The sequence below is a fragment of the Notolepis coatsorum genome (genome assembly GCF_963971535.1).
Source record: "Notolepis coatsorum genome assembly, chromosome: 6".
Classification (NCBI taxonomy): Eukaryota; Metazoa; Chordata; class Actinopteri; order Aulopiformes; family Paralepididae; genus Notolepis; species Notolepis coatsorum.
In genome coordinates, this window is record NC_140170.1 from 178,322,057 (window position 1) to 178,328,056 (window position 6,000).

A 6,000-nucleotide genomic window follows, 5' to 3' on the forward strand; every position below is an offset into this window, starting at 1 on the left:
TCCCCAGCAACCCAAGTGTCCAACACAAAGTCCCGGAGGTGCTGTGTCAGCCTCGCTGCCAGTCTGTGTCAAGGGCTGGTAGGGCCACCACCCAGGACCATCCAGACCCGAAACACAACTTCTGACAGTCTCTCAAGCACAGTACATGCCCCCACCCACTGGCACATACGTTCAGGGGACAAACACGCTCAGGGCTGTATACATCCACACCCGGTCTAATTTTTATTAAGTTTAAATCATTTTAATAATTTATAATAAAGTCTGTTTACCCCACAATACGCAATGGGAGTCATAGGCCCGCTTCTGGTGGACCCCGGCGTAAGTGAGGCCTGTCGCGTCAGTGAGGGGACCTCTCACAGCCGCTCTCGGAAGCGATAGAGATAAGCCTAAATCCAGTTCGCCCCCCACCTCTGGCTCCAGTGGGGACCGGCGCACCAGGTCCACTGGAAGTGTGGTCAAGTCTGGTGAGCTTTGAGAGAAATTGAGATCCAGTCAAAAGGATAGTTTATTCTGTGTAGAGTCTCAGTTCAAAGCAGAGTGTACAAGACAATCTGAGAAGTGAGCCCCTAAGAACTCTGTGCTTTATACTGTAAGACACAAGGTTACATACTGTAGGAAATAAAAATGCTGGTCATGTCAGGCATTTCTAAGAGAACCTGTGTAGCTATGTCAGAAGTTCCAAGGTAGCATTTTGACTAGAAAATGTTCTAAAATAATAGTTCATGGTCAAACATGAGGGCTGCGGGGATGCACTTAATCGACTCATGGACCATAGTTCTGTAGGCCCACAGGACCATGGGGAGGTGCAGGTCTCTGTAGGCCCACAGGACCATGGGGAGGTGCAGGTCTCTGTAGGCCCACAGGACCATGGGGAGGTGCAGGTCTCTGTAGGCCCACAGGACCATGGGGCGGTGCAGGTCTCTGTAGGCCCACAGGACCATGGGGAGGTGCAGGTCTCTGTAGGCCCACAGGACCATGGGGCGGTGCAGGTCTCTGTAGGACCACAGGACCATGGGGAGGTGCAGGTCCCAGTCTCTGTAGGCCCACAGGACCATGGGGAGGTGCAGGTCCCAGTCTCTGTAGGACCACAGGACCATGGGGAGGTGCAGGTCCCAGACTCTGTAGGCCCACAGGACCATGGGGAGGTGCAGGTCCAGTCTCTGTAGGCCCACAGGACCATGGGGAGGTGCAGGTGCTGCAGAGGGTGCAGGTGGTGTAGAGGGTGCAGGTGGTGTAGAGGGTGCAGGTGGTGCAGAGGGTGCAGGTGGTGTAGAGGGTGCAGGTGGTGTAGAGGGTGCAGGTGGTGCAGAGGGTGCAGGTGGTGCAGAGGGTGCAGGTGGTGCAGAGGGTGCAGGTGGTGTAGAGGGTGCAGGTGGTGCAGAGGGTGCAGGTGGTGTAGAGGGTGCAGGTGGTGTAGAGGGTGCAGGTGGTGTAGAGGGTGCAGGTGATGCAGGTGGTGTAGAGGGTGCAGGTGATGCAGGTGGCTTGCGCGCCTGTGTAGTTGCGGGTTCTTCTGTGTGAAGGTAAGTCCCACGATCTGCTCAGCCTGTGCGTTTGAGTTGCTAAACCCTCTTCGCACAGTCGGATCCCATTCCCTCCCGTCCCCCTCTAGGGGGGTCCGGGTCCTCCCCGGTTCTGATGGTTGTGGGGGGCCTCAGCGGGTACATTTGTCGAGCTTCCGCTCTGCTCAGCTCCTGTGTTCCACTAGAGTGCAGAGCGTAAGCTATACGATAATATAACATACGGTTATCCTATAACCATAGCTATATGAGTATAGCGAGCGCTCTGCTCGGACTCACTGAGGACCCCGTGGTCTTCGCCTTCGGTGGTGAAAGACTTGGGAAGGAGCTGTTAGTATGGCCACGTCCCCACTTATGTAGAGGAGCGGATGTGGTTGTGGCCAGGTGGATGGGTGTGTACATGTGGAGACATTTAATTCAGAATTAGATTGAAAGGGATAAGGTTCCACTACGAGCAGAGCGCTCACTATACTCATATAACTATGGTTATACGATAACCGTATGTTTCCTCCCCCTCAAATGTATATATTCTCTTTTAGAAACTCTGTCTGTAAATAAACAGTACTGTATGTTGTGTATGTCATAAATGTTATGATATATATCTGTATGTCGTGTATGTCATAAACAGTGATGCCACAGATTACTTGTAAAAATAATCTGATTACTCCTTTAAAAAGTAATCTAGTTACTTGACCAATTACTTAATTAAGTTACTTTGAAAGTAACTAGGTTACGAAGTTGTCGTCGTCCCCCCTGCTGCTGCCACAACATAAGAATGACAACATTATTTTTTCTCTCTCTCTCCACCAAATCCAAATCCATTCTGAGACAACGGGACTCAGTGCGTACTCCGCAAGTCGCGCGGCCCATCTCCGGTCTAGCTGACTGTACCCCTGGCTCTCTTATCATCAGCATTATGAGATAGTAACTAAATAGTAACTCACAGCCATTTGGAAAAGTAACTGTAATCAGATTACTGGCTTGTAAAAAGTAAGTAAATTAGATTATTTACTGAAAAACTAGTTACTGGCATCACTGGTCATAAATGTCATGATATATATATCTGTATATCGTGTATGTCATAAATGTTATGAATTGAAAATGGGGGACCCTGATGTAAACAAGACCAAGTCTTTCTCTGGTCTGCATCCCCTTAACAATCGTGTGTATTGAGCCGTACTGTATTGTACCCATCCTGCAATCTGTTAATAAAATGTTCAATCAATCCCTAGCAATAGAATTCCAGTTAAACTAAACAACACCCAGCTGTGCCAGTATGTGTCGTCTCCATCTAGAGGAGGGAAAGAGAACTGACTGACAAAGGAATGGATCCTAGTTACCGCGGGAACACAGGAGGGAGTGTGGGCCATGGACTGTACTTGGATCTGAGCTCAGTATTTAGTCTACTTGTTGTGGAGCCTGTTTTTCTTGCAGTGCAGTAGAACTTGACATTAGAGCCTGGTCTGATCCAAGCCTCCTGTATTTCTTTTCTAAGGACCTTGTGCAGGAGGTCATAGCTTGTTATGAGGCTAAACTAACATTTCACCCAAAAAAATATTTTCCAACAATTAAAATCCTGGACAACACACATTTCCTTAAAAAAAAAGAAGATATATATATATTATTAAAAGACATGGCATTTCTCACTCTTGTTCTACCGTTGACAACACAGGCTAATAATATTATTAATACTTAGTGTTGTAATCTCTCTAAGGGCAATTCACATTGTAGTGGTGGATCTCGTTTCCTCAGCTGCAGGAAGGGATTTCATGCAACGTGTGTTCTCTTATATGTAACCGGGCGTTTGAAATGGTCAAAATGTACTTTTGTCTTTTCACATTTACCTCTTACCTCACATTTTCCAGACCTACTGTATGTAGCAACTCTGTACCACCTATAGCACCGAACATCCTCCCATTCCTAACTGCAACCATCAACTCAGGGGTGGTCCCCACCTCCCTAAAACAAGCCAGAGTCACGCCCCTCATAAAAAAACCAACCCTGAACCCTACCGTCATAGGCAACTATCGTCCTGTCTCTCTTCTCCTTCCTTTCTAAAACACTTGAACGTGCTGTATCCAACCAACTTACTGCTTATCTCTTACAGAATGACCTCCTAGACCCTAATCAGTCTGGCTTCCGGACTGGCCACTCCACAGAAACGGCCCTCATTGCGGTCACAGAGGCACTTCACTTAGCAAAAGGCCTCTCCTCTGTCCTGATTCTCCTAGATCTATCTGCAGCCTTCGACACAGTCAACCATCAGATCCTCCTCACGGCCCTCGCAGGAATTGGAGTGGCTGGATCTGCGCTGACATGGCTGTCATCATACCTCAATGACCGCTCCTACCAAGTGTCATGGAGAGGGACTCTGTCGGCCACCCGCCCCCTGCGGACGGGTGTCCCCCAGGGCTCGGTCCTAGGACCCCTTCTCTTCTCCCTCTACACTAAATCACTGGGTAACATTATTACGTCTCATATCATTGTTATGCCGATGAAACTCAACTCTTCCTCTCCTTCCCTCCCTCAGATATCCACGTCTCTGAGCGGATCTCGGCCTGTCTGTCCAACATCTCCGCCTGGATGACGACCAACCACCTCAAACTGAACCTAAGCAAAACAGAACAGAATTGCTCCACCTGCTGGCCAAATCCTCCCCCCTGACCGACATCTCCATCACAGTCGAGAATGCAGCTGTGACCGTGTCCCCGACCGCCAAGAACCTTGGTGTTGTCCTCGACGACCAGTCGAACTTCTCTGCTCACATCGCAGCGACAACCAGAACCTGCAGATTCCTCCTGAGCAACGTCAGAAGGATCCGCCCCTTCCTGACAACAGTCATCTCCCGCCTCGACTACTGCAACGCACTGCTAGCTGGCCTCCCGGCCACTGCCACCAAGCCTCTTCAACTCATTCAGAACGCAGCGGCCCGCCTGATCTCAAACCTACCGAAGTCGGCCCATGTCACCCCACTTCTTAGGGACCTGCACTGGCTCCCCATTGCTGCACGTATCCGCTTCAAGGCCCTCGACCTAGCATACCGTGCGGCAAAGGGAACCGCTCCCGCCTACCTCCGGTCAATGGTCTCTAACTACACACCCTCAAGACCCCTACGCTCTGCATCTTCTGGCCGTCTTAGACCTACTCCTATCCATGCTCCGGGAGGGTCATCAAAGAGAAGCCGCCTATTCTCAGTCCTTGCCCCACAATGGTGGAATGAACTACCCACCCCAGTTAGGACAGCCGAATCCCGTCCAATCTTTCACCGTCGACTAAAGACGCACTTCTTCAACCATTATCTAAAAAAATAAATAAAAATCTAACCCTAACTAACCTTACTGTCATGCACTTGTCCTAATAAACTAACCTACACTGTAACACGCAACACTTTGATGAATATTGTTACTCAGCTGATAGTTGTATCCTTCCTGATGACCTGTCGTAAAGAACTTGTAAGTCGCTTTGGATAAAAGCGTTAGCTAAATGACTAAATGTACTGCAGTGGCATGCTCTCTCGTGAGGTAGTCATGAGGTATTCCTGTACTGAATACAGATTAATGAGGTAATCCTGTACTGGATACATTGTTAATGCTAGTCCAGTACTGAATACATTGTTAATGCTAGTCCTGTACCGAATACAGGTTAATGAGGTAGTCCTGGAATAGAGGCTAATGAAGTAGTCCAGTACTGAATACAGGCTAATGAAGTAGTCCAGTACTGAATACAGGTTAATGAGGTAGTCCTGGAATAGAGGCTAATGAAGTAGTCCAGTACTGAATACAGGCTAATGAAGTAGTCCAGTACTGAATACAGGCTAATGAAGTAGTCCAGTACTGAATACAGGTTAATGAGGTAGTCCTGTACTGAATAGACTAATGAATGAACTCTTGTCTGTAGTGGAGGCAATGTTAACCCGAGTCCTGGACAGCGCTGTAGTGGAAAGTTCTAATTTAAAACATTCCTCGGTCACATTCTAATTTAGAACGCTGGCCGCTCAGTTACGTTCTAATTTAGAACATGACATTCTGTCATATTCAATTTTAGAATAAGAGACTGTCCGGTCATGTTCCAATTTAGAACGCTGTTTTAGTGACATCAGAACTTGAAATCCTGTTTGCTTGCAGTCTAATTTGAAGATACCGTCAGGTCACATTCTAACGGTCACGGGAGCCAAGCGCCGGGCCTCAGTAGTAGAATGTGAGACCTAGCGACAGATGTAGATGTGTAACTCTATCTCCATCTACACATCTTGTCCTGGGAGCCTAAATATTAAAGGCAACCAACTTGTGTCTAGCCACGCCCCCGCGGCAGAGCGGAGCGATTATGTAGCAGTAATCCCCCCTCTTTTAACATCGACAACTAGCCTTGCTGTGGATCCTGCGGGCCATTGGTGACAAGTTCGATTCCCTTCAATTTCTTTTTTTAACGTGCATTCTTTCGCCGGTTAAGTTTAGGCATGTTAACTTTAAGCATTGTTTCG